This window comes from Columba livia, chromosome 26, assembly GCF_036013475.1.
Source record: "Columba livia isolate bColLiv1 breed racing homer chromosome 26, bColLiv1.pat.W.v2, whole genome shotgun sequence".
Lineage (NCBI taxonomy): Eukaryota > Metazoa > Chordata > Aves > Columbiformes > Columbidae > Columba > Columba livia.
In genome coordinates this window covers 3,074,897-3,091,568 of record NC_088627.1, presented here as the reverse complement: position 1 = coordinate 3,091,568, position 16,672 = coordinate 3,074,897, and the positions used below count along the sequence as shown (strand labels likewise).

Here is a 16,672-nt window from a genome sequence, read left to right as displayed (position 1 = left end):
GGGTTCAGAAGCTACAAAGCAGCAGGATGACAACACCAGAGCCGATGTCTCCTTCACCCCGAGTTACACTTGAATCAGAGATGGAAGATCAGGGCTCAAGCGCCCAGACAAAGACAGACAGACCACCCCTCACCTTGAAAGGCCAAAAACTGTACTGGACACAATACTTAATGAGGAACTGAGTCACCAGATGAGTCGCTTGTCTGGACAAGACCGCATGAAAACTGAATGGCAAAAGATGAGAAATTAAAGTTGTCCTGACTCCAGAAAGAGAAGGACACAGTTCAAAGGCTTCAATGAACAAACCATTCTTGAATAGTTATTTGGAATTTTTTAAAAAAATAAATAAATAAACCAAATCTTTGCAACTTATTAGAACAGCAGCTCTCCCTTCCCCATCCTTCCAGGTAAGTGTTGCTCGCTAACCCTGAAACTCCCCCAGGAAGGGAGAAGAGCTGGTGGTTTCTGTATGGGCCCTTTCCATGCACAACACCATAAGGAAAAGGCACATTCCCATTCAGTTCCTGCTCTGCAAACCCCAACCTGGCAGCTGCACCCCTGCAAAGCCATACGGGCCACAGCCCAGAGCTGCCAACAGCCGTAACACCGCACAGCCCAACAGAGAATAAACCCTTGGTTAGACCCAGCCTTCCCAGGCCGCTCCTTTCCCTCGCCCACTTCTGAAACATTCCAGCTCCTCACGCAGGCTCACGTACAGCAAATGTCTTCCCATCAGTATTCCCAAGGAGCTGCTGTAGAGCTACATCATCTGAGAACAAAAGCTCAGCTCTGTGCCCACCAGCTGAATACCCAACGCCTCCCTCAAATCCATTTTTCCTTCCCAGAAGCAGTGCCTGCGAATACTCCATCCCAAAGATAAAGATCAACTGCCACAATGTACGACTTCTGGATATATGAGATTTTCTTCTCTCTGGGGGAACAGGTACATAAATAGGTTTCGGGAACAGCCTAAATGACAAATTCTCCTTAGTGTTCTCCTCTCCTCACCCCTACTTTACCCGAATGTCTTTTGAGGCACAAAGAGAAATGCACTCCAAACCGGTACAACTCCTGCTGGCTCTGGTAGAATAACTGCTCCCCAAAGCTGAACTGCAGACAGTCTGCAAGGCTGCTGAGACACCAAAGCCGAGTTTCACGTGTATCCTCCGGCCAGCAGAGCTGCCATCCCTGCCGCCTGTGTTTCCTCTGGCTTTCCTTACCAACATCACATCGTTCGCCTCTGCTTATGCAGATAACCGAGGCTTTCAAGTCAAAATGAATTAGATTAGAAATTACTACTTTGATTCCTCATTGCTTTTTTCCAAGGCAGCGATGGCATTTGCACTTCTGAGCGCCAACCAGCTACAGGTACAGAACTGCAAAGCAGTGCTCATTAAAGCCAATTATAATTACACTGACCTACTTTGGTGCAAAAATGCTTAGTGGAACTTCTCTCTGCCAGACAAAGTTCACACCTTAATGAATCTAAAATGGTCAAACATATTTACTACACAGGGAATCTTTTTGTATCGTGTTATTATATCAATGAGAGTTAGGACAGCCCCATAATCCACGGGGGACTAAACCTGTGCTGCAAACGCAACTTGTTAACAAGGGCAGACTGTACTTTGCATTTCTATAGCACCTGGCATCTGCCTCTCTCAGTGCGTTTTGTCAACACATGATAAATACAAGAGTGGATGTACCTCCCGCCTCCCCTCCAGCTCCACTTACTGAGGGTTCACTGAAAGGATGTATTAGCTCAGTGCCAAAAAGCTGCACGGGATGGGGAATATTACCGCTACCTCCGAGGGAAATTAGGCCTGGTTTGGTTTAATAAATTAGACACTGCCAAAGATCCACAAGCTTCAGTTCTCTAAAATTCAATCACGTCCTCTTCAACCAGCCTGGCACTCAATAGGCGACGTGCTGCTATTGATGCTGTCCCTACTGTACATTTTTTATTTGAATCATAAGTAAATTCCATCACAACAATTTAAGGAAATTAAAAGGCTGTATCTCTCCACTTCCTGATGGTATAAAATCTACTGATGTTGCACAAAGTTCAGAAAACAAATTCAAGGTCCGAGACCCATTGCTCCGAACACTTCCAAGGTCACATGGAAGGCAATGAGCTTTACGATCAATATAAACTTATGATGTCCTTGCAGAATCAGCAATTGCAACGGAGAACAAACAAATGCCAGGAAAACGTACATAAACCTAAACCCAGCTGCAGAAAAACAAAGTCCTAAGAGAAAAAGAGGACACAGGCTTATGATCGATCAAATCAATCCGGTGCAGTATTTGTGCAGGGACCATCTCCTTTCCACCCCGGGTGGATTCCCCAGCACCGCGGGTACCGGAGGAGCCACAGCCCCTTGGTTTGCCACATTTCATCCCACAGCTACAGCAGTAAATGAGAAAGGTAAATACACAAAGCTGAGGGATGAGATGTCATTTGCCAGAAGGCTCAGTCTGGCAGTGTAAATATTTGCGTAGATATTCCAGCTTCTAATACTATTATTCATGGACTCAGACCTTCTGATATATAACAGCAACATGAACTCATCAGTGGATATGCATTTGTGGGCACATGTCCTATTTTTGTGACAGAGATGAGCAGTGTGAGAACGGAGCTAAATCTAACTCGTACCCTGCCAATGCAACCTGCTATTTTCAATTCTGGAAAGTAGTTTATTAGGAGAGTATATCTTTTTAATGAATGCATCAGTGTAATTTTATTGCAGTAGCATTTAACGTTTCCAGACAAGGACGAAGGCATTATCATACTTGGTACCGTTGAGTGGACACAGCCTTTCTCCAAAGGGACCACAATCTAAGGGGAAGGAATAAAACACAAGCCAAGCAAATCCACACTTGTGGAGAGCTTGGGGCTTTGCAGGAAAACACCTTTATCCAGGGGCACAACCATTTCCTCACTGATAGAGCTTAAAAGTCAGCTTTACCAGTCTCAACTTGCAGGACTTGTTTTTGTGCAGCATACACTGCTTGAACAACGTACACAGACTAATCAGCTTCACTTCTGGCTCATATACACAGTGAAAACGATGACATATTTACTTTGCAATATGCTAATGGCAGAACGGCGTTTCTAACAGAAACACGGGCTGCCTGCGGCATATTATGATACACAGTTAATCCGCACGCCACAAAACTTAACATGACTGGACACTTAACCACAATATAACTATGGGCTGAACGCAGCTGCCTCTGGCTTAAGTGGGGAAGCTGCAAACCCCCCGAGCTCCACCCTGGGTATGGATCAGCCTCTTGCCATGAGGAAAGCAGGGAAAACAGCCCTGTATTGGAAAACCAAGACTTCTTTTGACAGCACAAGCTAGTGGGAGGTTTATTTACACTGTACATCTGTCCAATGCAATGTGGGCAGTTGGGTCCCGGAGCAGAACCAGTTCACCCCAGTGACACGACTGCTTCTCAGATCTCTGATGTCCACTGACCAGCAGTCACGACGGCCACTGCACATTGAGCAACACAAACCAGTTTAAATGTACAAAAGGGGAGGATCCATCATTCAAGCACATTCACAGCAATAGGGTTCTGTTATTTCCTTCAAATCAGGAACACCTGCACACAGGAGCTGCCTGGGCTGCTTGGCTTCCATCATCCACATCAAACTCCAGCAGCTCCGCACACTCAGATACAACCCAGACACTCAAATTCTGTCACCACAGATCCTCACCAAGTTGTCAAAAGCTAAATAATAAGCAAAGGCGGTGTCTGGCATCACAAGTGCAAAGGAAACAGGTACAAAACATCTTCCACCTTCTTCCAATGCCTTAAACTCACCAGGTCAGATCCACAACAGTCTGAGCCAAGGAGGTGTTTCAACTGTGCTGATTTACACCATATTAAAGGCTAAGGAAGCAATACTTCAGGGAGAGGGAAACAGAATTTGTTTCTGAACTGCTTCCTAAAATATGAGTTGATGTACTTTGTTTCTCAGCAGAGAAATCTAATTTAACAAACACTGATGTATGGTCACTGCACAATTCAAAAGGAACAAATATCAAATCACGTACACTGACTTGCTCTCAGCAGCATCATCTGTTGGTGATACATGGCTGTCTTTCCCTTAATGCAGTAGGTTTTGGGATTGTCATTTTCTTTAGTTATTGTCACTTAGTCACAAATGTTTCTATTTTGGGTTGTTCTGGCCTGTTCAATGAAACAGATGAACATAAATACCTTTCCCCAGGAAAACACAGATCCATGTCACAGAATCCCAGAGTGTCAGGGGTTGAAGGGCCCTGGAAAGCTCATGCAGTGCAATCCCCCATGGAGCAGGAACACCCAGATGAGGTTACACAGGAAGGTGTCCAGGCGGGTTGGAATGTCTGCACAGAAGGAGACTCCACAACCCCCTGGGCAGCCTGGGCCAGGCTCTGCCACCCTCACCGGGAAGAAGTTGTTTCTCATGTTCAAGTGGAACCTCCTGTGTTCCAGTTTGCACCCATTGCCCCTTGTCCTATCACTGGCTGTCACCCAGAAGAGCCTGGCTCCATCCTCCTGACACTCCCCCTTTAGATATCTGTAAACATGAATGAGTCCCCCCTCAGTCTCCTCTTGTCCAGCTCCAGAGCCCCAGCTCCCTCAGCCTTTCCTCACACGGGAGATGCTCCACTCCCTCCAGCATCTTGGTGGCTGCGCTGGACTCTCTCCAGCAGTTCCCTGTCCTGCTGGAACTGAGGGGCCACAACTGGACACAATATTCCAGGTGTGGTCTCCCCAGGGCAGAGCAGAGGGGCAGGAGAACCTCTCTTGACCTGCAAACACACAAACACATTCCATCCCAGCCTGAAATACCAGGGCCAAATCCCACTCATGTATCAATAACTTCTCAATTTTTTCTGTTTCCATTACTGCCCATGGTCATTCACCCTCACTGTATAAAGTTCTTCAAGACAGCAGACACCAACTCAGAAACTGCACTCAAATATTGACATCGCTTTCCAGCGCCCTCTGATCTAAACACCAAAAACATTAATTTTCCCACTGTTCACTGTCTCTAATCTTTTACCAGCAACTCCTCACACTTCCTTACACAGTTGTCTTGTAAATCACAGACAATCCCAAGCAGCGAGCAGTTTACCCACAGCCCAGCTCCGACTCTCTTGTTCACACAATTTAAGCGAACAAACAGGGAAAGCACCTTCACACTTCATAAATCTAAGCCTTGTTTCCCTAAGTATTCACCTTTTCACAGTTTTAACTTAACCTACAGTCTCATCAAAGCCTTCTGGGTAATAAATAATGCAGAGACATTCCATTAACTCTAACTTTTAACCAAAAGTCATTGCATCCAAGAACATCATCAAGGGGATGATTTACATCTCAGATAGGCAGCGCCTTTATTTCTCTGAACACGTGGAGCGATAAACCGGAGAACGCAAGGGCAGAGAACACGCATTTAATCTGAATCCAGCTCATGCCACCGCTGCCAAGCCTGGAAAGAATTATAACACCCCCCTCAGATCAGGAGCAGCGTGTGAGTCTTGAGCAGGATCGCACGATGCTGCGATACTGAAGAATCAAACACAGCGTTCCTGAAACCAACTCTGTCACCTCCCGTTCTCTGGAGAGAGACATCGCTTCCCTTCCATTCCAACAGTCTTTCACTCCCACTCTGTCATCACTTTGTCTCTTTTAGTGCTGCCCGGGCTTTCAGACTGTTATTGCAGAGATCTGTTACACTTAGGCATTGTTCCAACCTTACCATAACGATTCACTTCTAAGGGCTTCCCGAGTAGAAAAATGAGAAGAACAGATGAGATGATGGTGGAATGAAGTCGCTGTAATAATGTATTAAAATTCTTCCCACATCTGCCTCCTCCCAACAAAAACTTTTGTCTTGGGAAACTATCCAAGTTTCATGTATGTTTTGGATTCCTAGTCACATTGCTGACCTTGGATTTCCCCAGCGAGAGCTCAAACCAGATCACCCTACAGCTAAAAGCTAAAGCGCTTGCACGAAGAGCAAAGAGAATTATTATTGTACTTTGGTTTTATATCTCATGATTGAAGCCTGAAAGGGTATACACTTGCAATAGGAACATCAAACGCATTCTGACACGATGTTGCGAGAAAAAACTCCACTTTCAGGTAACGTCAAAAGCCATTGCAGGACAAAACTTGAGGCGGCAAGAACATGACACTGCACGCATGTCCTGTCTCACGGCTGCACCGCAGTCCCTGACGTGCTGAGAGGACAGAGACTGAGCTGCTGGGCAGTGACATCGCATTTGGTTGAGCTGGAAATGTCCCAAGCGAGGACACGGGGCAGAACAGCAGCCACCAGGTTTCCCCGTGAGGCTGAAATCCTGTGCTCTGAGCACGCTGACCCCGCACCGCTGCCCTGCAGACTGAACAGTCTTCAAGACCCTCATCACATTAATCTTTTTTAATTAATAAGATGGGAAGACCCCAAATCTTGCTGCTGTGGAGCCCGTAAGAAGCGGAGCTGCTCTGCAGTGAGCACACAGCACCCGTCCTGTTGGGTTACAGAGACACCAGTGTCCCCTGGCTCTCCACAGGTGTGTGTTGCACCTTTCTTCATCACCCCTGCAGGTTTCTGTACCACTTCACCACCTGTAAAGCTTACATTCTAAACTGAGTCAAAGCCAGCTAGGAAACAGGACAAGGGTTTAGGAGTAAAGAGTTACACATAGAGAGGGGAAAGGGAGAGGGATTCTGTCCCACTGTTACAAGGGGAGGCAGGAGGCCTTAAGGATTAATAGAAGGTACTAAAAAATCACTCTGGAGTTATTTTAATTCACATCTAGAAAAACGCTGGTAACACATGCTTTTTAATACAAGCAGTACCAAAGTAAATATTAGAGAACTCTGTGTTCATCAAGACACATCAGTGAATATGTATTTTCCCCCTTTACACAGTAATCGTCAAAAAATCCTGTGTTTTATCTGCACTAAGTTAGCTAGCTGGAAAGACACAGGCACATAATAGAGCATCACACACCCCGAACCAATACCCTATTGACAGCAATGGACACCGTGTCAGAAACATGGCATAACAAACAAAACTTTAGCCAATTCTGATGAGGAACCTCAATTACCAAATGACCAATTACTCCACAACACAGAATGCCCCACTATCTTTCCACCCAACCTCAGTTTTCACCATCACCCTTAAAACCACCGTGACAAAGACGACGTAGATCACTTCATCTAGATGAGTCCCCGGACCGCACGTGTGGAACAAAGCGGGGAAATGGGCTCTGCTGTTCTGACCGTATCACAATAAAGAAGAAATTGTTTCCACGCTCTACTGACCTACAGAGGCCGAGTGCAGCCAGGCAGGCGGAGCTTGGCGATGCAAGAACGTACGCGGAGAGAAAGAAAACCCTGAACCTTTTAACATCGAACAAAGCACAGGAATCCTGTCGGCAACGCCAAACTCACTACAGCTCATGCTGCTTGAGCTTGATCAGCACAGTGAAGATTTGCCACGCTGGCACCTCTGTACTTGCTTGAAACCAGATTCCTCGTAGAAACTGAAGATGTCGGTTTCTTCCCACTCCATCCTAAAAAATGCCATGGGAGCTTTCACTCGACCGGCCAAACCAGCCAACTTGGCTTGTGCTGCTTTGGTTCCTATGGTACCCACTCTTAACTACCTGCGTGGCTGTGCTGTGACAGAAGTGACAAGTCATACCTTATTTCACGTCCTTTCTTTGGCTCAGAGTGAAGGACGTTCCTTCCACTGCACGTCACAACTTACTGTGGGTTTATCTTAAAGGGGCTTTAAGGAACCTTGGCTGAAACAGCTCACGCATTAAGATTTTGAAAACCCCAATCAAACCAAAGGCCTCCAAGCTGAACACCCTCGGAAGAGAGAAGAGTTTTAAACACTTCAAAAACAACTCAAGCAGCCACAGCTGGCTGTGCTTTAAGCATACGCTCAGGTTTCTGCCCCAGAGTTGCTCCTAAGAAAAGCACATGTATTTCCCGGTGCAGATGTGATGTATTTTAAGTCTCTCCCCTCTGTTGCTGCAGAAGGTTGTTCCACACGGCAGCTGCAGGCTCGGCTGAAATCCTGGTGCACTGGCTGTCACGGGAGTTGTTCACATGCACATAGTTCACCCCACCCCAAGTGCAACACAACGCAACTTGTCTGGAAGAATAAAAGGTTTCAAAGCCCCGCACGCCATACAAAGGTTCAGCTACCAAGCAACTCTCAGCTCGCCTGATTTTTGCCGGGCAGTGGCACAAGCTGCCCGCAGGCATTCAAGGAAGCCTGAAGGTCAAGAAATTAAGAGCAAGGCTTTGCAAACCTCCTGAAAAGAGGCTCCAGTATCTCTCATCGCAAATTACCATTCTAGCCAGCTCCCTGACAGCCAGCGGCTCCGGCCCCATCGCGATGCCCTGACGTTGCTAAGCACAGTTGCTAGGCAAGGGCACACATCCAACAGCTCAACTGCGGCTTCGTTACAGGGCGGCCTTAACGAAGGAAAACGGGAGGAAAAAAACACCCTGGGTTTTATATATACATGGAAATTTCTGTGAATGCTAAACAACTAGTTGGAGCCTGGCAATACCGCAGGCCAGCCAGCTTTCTACCGGGGAGCTTCACTAACAGGCACAATTCACAAAATTCATGCCTTTGGTATTCAGCAAAGTCAATTGTTTAGGGTTTTCTGCTGAATATTGGTCTAGAAAAGCCATGATTTAAAGCCAGAAGCTGCAGGGGCTTCCACAGATCTCCAGGACATGGGATGTGGCCTCTTTATCAGTTGGGGAAACGCAAAGATAGAGCAAGTGAGTACAAACTGGACCATAAAGCATATATATGGATGTGCATTCATGTAGATATATACACACACAGAGATAAAAAGTTGAAGAACTAAAAAGCTCTCCTGGTTACTACGTACCGTCTTTCCTTCCAGGCTTGGCAATCACACCACATAATCCTATTTATAAATATGTTAGCTTTTCTGTCCTGTACTTCACACTGGAAGACTCGCATTAGAGCCTTACTGCTTTGATGATTATAAACATTAATCTAATTTCAAGCTAAAATTCATAATGCATGATGAGTTTTCGCCCATTTGTTTTCATAACAACATTTTTTGTCAACTTAAACCGTCCTTCTCCCCATTTCAAACTGAACACCAAGTGACCCCCACAGCTCAAACAAGCCTGAACAACTGGGTTCCCTAGAACCTGAAACAATTCCACGTCTCGCTCATTAACAACCTAAAAAAGACCAATTATCCATAGAAGTTCACAGCTGCATAATTCCCAGGTTCCAGTCTAAGTTGCGGAATGACCTATTAGAGAGCAGTGTAGGGGAAAGGGACCTGGGGGTCCTGGGGACAGCAGGGTGACCATGAGCCAGCACTGGGCCCTTGTGGCCAGGAAGCCAATGGTACCTGGGGTGGGTTAGAAGGGGGTGGTCAGTAGGTCAGAGAGGTTCTCCTGCCCCTCTGCTCTGCCCTGGGGAGACCACACCTGGAATCTTGTGTCCAGTTGTGGCCCCTCAGTTCCAGCAGGACAGGGAACTGCTGCAGAGAGTCCAGCGCAGCCACCAAGATGCTGGAGGGAGTGGAGCATCTCCCGTGTGAGGAAAGGCTGAGGGAGCTGGGGCTCTGGAGCTGGACAAGAGGACACTGAGGGGGGACTCATTCATGTTTACAGATATCTAAAGGGGGAGTGTCAGGAGGATGGAGCCAGGCTCTTCTGGTGACAACCAGTGACAGGACAAGGGGCAATGGGTGCAAACTGGAACACAGGAGGTTCCACTTCAAGATGAGAAGAGACTTGTTTGGGGTGAGGGTGGCAGAGCCTGGCCCAGGCTGCCCAGGGGGTTGTGGAGTCTCCTTCTGTGCAGACATTCCAACCCGCCTGGACACCTTCCTGTGTAACCTCATCTGGGTGTTCCTGCTCCATGGGGGGATTGCACTGGATGAGCTTTCCAGGGCCCTTCAACCCCTCACATTCTGGGATTCCTCATGAAACTGGGAATCTTGTGCAAACCTTCCACTACTTGAAATCACTTGCTCAGCTCCAACAAGTAACAGTTATCCCAATATTCATCCAGAATGGCCTCTTCTCCGGGGATGTAATTTTCTCCCTTCAAAACTTTCTCTTTCAAAATTGTCTCTTAATCAATTTTGACGGCTCCCTTAGCACCACGACTCTTCTACATAGCCATTGTCAGCATAATAATAATACCAAGCACTTATACAGCTATTTCCATCTTCAAAGCACTTCACAAGCATTAACCAATTAATGCACATTCTCCCCGTGCTGTCTCTAGTGTGAATAACGGCCTCGCTGGGTTTTCCGGTGACTTCTCTTCATGGGTTTCAGTAGCCCAAATATCCTCTAATTGCACCCGCTATCAGGTTGCTTTGTACATCCCATTTCCAAGGGAGCAGGGTGGCTTTGCAACACACCACACAAGCTTGCACGCTTTATCAAAAAATCAAGAGCTAGCCCAAGAAAAATATGATTTAACATGTGGTTCAGGCACTAAGCTGGAGCTCCGGAGGCCTCGGCTTGACCCTGGTAAGGCATCAAAGAGATGAGGCAGCTCCTTGTGCAACATCTCGCAAAACCAAGGTGAATTTGCTTACAGTCCCTTTTGAAAAGGAGTTTAAGTGGATAAGATTCACAAACTTTTTGTACAAACCTAAGGACTGCAAACAGACGCCCCGTAGCCTCCACAATGCACTCGGGTTTTGCAGCTAATATATCCTCTCATAAAACCCCACCAGGCAAGTACACACTTATTTAGGCATCTAAACATCCTTGCAAATCTCGCCCCGGGAGTCCAAAACTCAAAGAAAATGTTCAGGATGATTCAGAAGCTCCTTAAAATTTTACTTCTACTTCCCTTTGCGTCTGTAAAGTGAACACTGCAAGGATTTCTCTTCTTCCCGCTCAGGGCCAGACATTCACAAGAACAGGCCCCATTTTCTGCAATGTCGTGATTCCCACTACGCAAATCTCATCAATCGCAGGTTTTCTTTGTCTCCCGTGAGTTTCGTGTCTCACCCAGCAGTTCATCTCAACTCACGACTGAAATGAAATCTCAGAAAAGGGGAGCTAACTTGATGGAAAATATTTGTACAGACCCCTGCAAACAGACTCCGCTCATACACGGCGTTTTTACCCAGCCTCATTTATAAGGTGCTAATTATTATCTCCAAAACAAATTTTTCAATTTGTATTTCAATTATTTTTCAGTAAGGGAATATTTGCATTTAAATGGCTTATCCATTGTGCTCAAACACAAACTCATCTTCAATCTCAGGTGTCAGGACTTCTTTATCTCAAAAAAAGAGTAAGAAAGGTGAAATAAGGTTCAAGGTGAAATCCATCTCACAAATGTCACTGAAGGCCTAATTTAAAGATTTCCTCATGATAAATTTTCATTATTAGTCTCTATTCCCCTTGTTACCAAATCCATGTCATCACAAAAAGACTTTAAAGTACCTGCAATTCCATTCGCTATTATCAGTTATGCGGCTGTGTGTCCATCTATGAAGTTCAATGCTCCCCCAAGGCCAGTGAGAACAGAACTTGCCCCGAGAGACCTTTGACCGAGCTACCAATCTCATCTCACTAATAGTTTAGAAGACCTCAGTCCTTGAAATTCTCACAATATTAACAATTCCATCATTACACCGATGGAGAACTGACAGTTTAAAGAGAATAATCCAGTGAATATAGATTCTTCTTCAGAAACAAGCCCGTCCTAAGCTCAGAGAGACTTTCAAGTGTTTTTTTTCCCCCTCCCCAGCATGTTTTGCTTTCTAGCTTATACATCAGAAATCTGGTTATATTTTCATGCATTTATAACCAGGTGGAAAACAAAAAAGTTGCACAAGTTCAGAGAAATTCTTGTGCTAAGTACCAGGCATTCAGTAACTCTGCCTTCTCTGTATCTTCTGTCACCAGGGCACCCACCTCGTTCATCAGTGGCCTACATTGCCTCTGCTGTTAGTTTTATCTGCCACAGATTGGAAAAAGCTCTTCCTGTTGTCCTTGACCCCTCTTGCCCACCAGGTTTAATTCTAAGGAGGCCTTAGCTTTCCTAGTTGCCTCCCTACACCCTCTGACAACAGCCTGACATTCTCCCCAAGTGGCCAGCCCCTCCTGCCATGATCTGTAAACTCTCCTCTTCCAGTTGAGCACACCCGGCAGTTCCTGTTTAACCACGCAGGTCTCCTGGCTCCCTTCCTTGGCTTCCTACGTGCCGGGATGCTCTGATCTTGTGACCGGTACAAACAGTCCCTGAACACTGACCAACTCTCTTGGGCCCCTTTGCCTTCAAGCAGCCTTGCCCATGGCATTTCCCCAACCAATTGCCTGAAAAGGCCAAAGTTTGCCCTGCTGAAGTCCAGGGTTGCAATTCTGCTTGCTATCCTGCTCCTGCCCCATGAGATCCTGAACTCCACCATCTCACGGTCGCTGCAACCAAGGCAGCCCTCAACCTTTACCGCTTCAACCAGCCCCTCCTTGTCAGTGAGGATGAGGTCCAGCAGTGCTCCTCTTCTAGTCGGCTCCTCCACCCTTGGCATCACAGAGTTATCCTCAAGGCACTGGAGGAACCTCCTGGACTGTGGCTGGCTGAATGGTCCTTCCAACAGACATCAGGGAGGTTCAAATCCCCACCACAACCAGGGCCCAAATAGCCCCAGCACCTGCAGTGGAACAATCTACTCACATGCAAAGTCCAGATCATCTCCACAGTTTCTGCATCCTCCATCTGTGTATAACTAACAAAGAAATTCACAACTTATTTCCACTACCATTAACACTATATTGTACTATTTTATTTTTCCTTCACCTCCTCCATTCACTTAAAACCTCATTTTCACCCTTAGACATATTCTATTTAATCGCAGTTTTCAATCCCCAAAGCAGATCAATACCTTTCTTCTTCAATCTACATAGCTCTCAATCAAAGAGTTAACAAGGGGTGAATTGAATCGACCTGCGGGTTCAGATTGGGTATTTTTTTGTAAAAAGTCTCATTTGCTAACTGCACTCATAGAAAAGGAGGAGAAAAACCTCCCTGAAATAGCCCTCACTGTCACATTCACGGGTGAACAGTCATGTGTGTTAAGCCCAACCTTAGCGGGGACAAATCCCCTATCCTTCAAACGCTTATTATTTCAGCAGGTGGACATTATTTTCACGTAAGAGACTGAGTCCTTCTCCCAGCGGTGCTTAACTGCAATGAAAGCATCCCAGGATGGTCGCTGACAGATGCCCGGTGTCCACAATCGGTGCCTAACCTTTCCCTAATGGAGACAAAACAACAATAGAGGGATATAAACAATATGCTGCATGATGCAAGCAGCATCTTTACAAATGGCCCGGGCTTTGGAAGAGCACCAGGCTTCATTATCCTTCTGAGCAAGGAGATTTCCTTTTGGGAAGGAAATATCTTGATATTATTCTTCAGCGCATCAAACGGGAAAGGAACTTTGAATTGCACCTTCCCATCTGTATCGGGGTACACCGTGCTTCCCAAAGCTGCGCTGCAGGCTTTTGATAAAAGGCACAAATGTGGATATAAATGCATAAAAACTGTGCAAGTGATAGGGCATGAAGTCCAGGAGGAGCCGAGCAACCTGAGCAAGTACTTGCTGGAACAGAACTACATTTGGTTATATTTCTCCCTTTTTTTTGCCATGACTGCTGCTTGAAGTTGAGTAGCAGACAGACAACTTTCACCTCAGGATGCCATTCACAATTAATCCCAAATTGTACACAAAATGGTTGAATTCACTCCACGCAATCAAGGGAGAGAACCGAGAGCACAGAACTGGTGTAGCTAATCAGCCTCATGCAATTTGTATCTGCTGAAAGCTTCTCACAAACATCCTAAGATCTCTCCGCAGAATAAATCTGTAAATCATTTGGGGATTTGGCAAATTCTACTTTTCCCCATTTTACAGATGGAGAAGTGAAACAGAATGACTAAGGCTCACGGCCTCAAGGATTTGTGAGTGCCAACAGGCACGGAAAACAGCAAGAACTGGACTTTAATGACTGTAACAAGTCAAGAGAGAGTGTGCAAGTAACAGCAAAGCACTGAACCAGAAAATCCCCAGTTGTGCTTAATTCCCCAGCTGTGATTAACTCATCCTTCTTGCCTATTTCAGTACTTCTTGCACCTTCTAATACAAGCAGCTCTGGGCACTGATGGGACCAGGATTATCAGGCTGTGACCATGGCCTGGCGGAGCTGACAACTGAGGAGCAACTAAATTCTTTACGCTGAGAGAAATGTAGGTGGCACTAAGGTAGGTGGATGAAACCCAAATAAAGCCATTTCATTAGGACAGAAGAGACAATGTTCCAGGGGGCAAGTGCATGCTAGAAGCCAAAAGAACCCATCTTCTACCTTTTGTTTTAAAACCTTCTGTATAAAGACACCTTTATTTGATAGTCATTGTTGTTTCATCTGCCTCGAAATGGGATCTGCAGACACTTTGATAAATGGATTGAGAAACTGCCCTGTTCCAGTGTAACTAGAGTAAAATGCCTTTGCATCCGTTAGCACACGTGCAGCTCAAACCCCATCGGCAGAGAGAAAGCATCTCAACCATCCCTCTTGCAAGCAACAGCACGGTGTTTCTGTGCCATTTCATGTGCATTCGTGTTCAGCACGTGAAAACCCAGAGGAGTGAGCAGCCTGAGATGTGCTGTAGCTCCGCGGTGACCTTGGGCAGACCTGTCCGCACCGGGCTCCGCTCCCACCTTCCCCGCACTTCCAGCAACGTCTTCTCGCAGAACTGCTGCTTTCTGCCCACTGGCTTCTCTTACACAGCCGGTAATGGAGCAAGAGCAGCAACATGTCTTCACACTGAAGGAAGCAAAAGTGTGCCAGCAGGACATGGGATGCTGTTGATTTCCTCCTGGTTACAGATGGAGAGGAAGAGCTGCCTGCAGAGGTCACCAGGAGCTACGGAGGGGGAAACCCAAATGCCAGAGGGCTGGAGCTCCAGGCTTTTGTGAGAGCTTGGCTGCAGCTCCGGGTTCCCAGCAGCACCCTTAGCAAGGCCAGTTTGGCATCCATACCAGTAAAAAGCTGCTTTCTGGTAGCACTGGTTGTCTCTCTCACGTATTGTCCTTGTGCAAACGGGGCTGAAGCAGCAGGCTGGGGCAGTGCAGGCAGAAAGCCGTCCCGTGCTGCGGTCTCCAGCCATCTTCACCATTCTCCAAGTCTCAAGAAGTATATCCAGTACTTTTTGGCCCCTGCTCATCCACAAAGCTGCTGAGTTTATCATACCACAAAGACACTCCTATTGCACATTGTTTCTTCAAGTCACTCTCCCCTTCCTTCACCTCCCTAAACACCTGCTTCCCCCACACCTAGGCCATCAGCTCCTTCTCAGGTACATTTTTTGCAGTCAATAACAGGGAAGGATTTTTCCTAATTCCTCCCCTATCACACATGTCCCTGACAACCGGTGCTGCTCCAGCCCTCACAGGTCCAAGACCCTTCTCCTCTTCCAGTGCAAGTCACAGATCATCGGATCTCCCTACACCACGATTATTCTGAGCTCTCACAGCTACCAGCACCAGCAGGACTCACGCAGTTCCCAGTTCTCTTTCCGCCCAGCAGACAGTGGTGTGCACACCAAAAACCCACCCCCACAGGCAGTTTATTACTACAGCAGAGATGCCGGTACCTTGTAAGGATAGACAGTTACTGCAAGGGACTGAATTAAAACACGCACTTGACACTGGGAAGAACGAACACACATCATAATGCTCACTGTGAAGCTACGCTTAAAAAGGGGGAAAAACTACCCCAAAATACTCTTCTCCTCTTCCACACAAGGGAGGTATAAAAAGATGACATCCAAGCTCCCTGCAGCATGCTGTCTCCATTCTGGCTGCTGTGTCCATGGCAAAGAGACTGAAACACAGTTAACTTGATTTCTTTCATCAATGGGATTTTCCCAATTGCATACTAACCCCTATCAGATCCGTCTGCCACCGCATAGCATGGCAGAAGGTCATATATTTTGCGGATTGCTGCACTGCATCATGTTTATTGCAAGCAAAGCACATCCATTTCCATAATTGCACTGTACTTCACTCCTCCAGAAACACTCTGTAAACACAAACTGTGGGTGCTACTATCACTTTCTTTTCCAGTCTATCTTGGTTTCTTTGAAAGCAAAGCAAGCACCAGTTTCTCCGAGCAGGCACTCGCACAGCACAGGAGGCCTCCGAAACATCCCCGTAGTTGCATCGAATGCACGTCTCAACAAGTAGCCTCACGCTCCTTTGCAAAGAATTCAGAAAACAAACCAGGAGAAGCGATCTCGTGTTTAAGGCCGGGACTGACACATTGGCAGCTCTGCCACAGATTCCCCAAATGACCTTGTGCAAGTCACTTTGCAGCCTTGGGCACCTAGAGCAACCAAAGGCCGCGCTGCACAGTGACAAGACTCCTTTAAAGCAGTAGAAAAACACGTGGAAAAGGACTCGTCCACGGCTCCTGTGGCCTGGCACTGGGACAAGAGGAACAGGCAAAACCAGCATCTCCCTGCTGCTTCCATAGCCCCCAAACTACTCTGCATTTCAGGCTAAGAGAGGGTTTCATGAGCAAAGTCTGTGTCTGCCCCTGCTCCCCAAGAGGT

The 16,672-nt window shown here is 46.6% G+C and overlaps 1 protein-coding gene across 4 annotated transcripts in view; it reads right to left on the bottom strand.

Moving 5' to 3' along the window:
* Positions 1 to 16,672, bottom strand: part of CSMD2 (CUB and Sushi multiple domains 2) — a 264,468-nt gene that overhangs the window by 218,206 nt on the left and 29,590 nt on the right. The gene's annotated exons all lie outside the window — the stretch shown is intronic.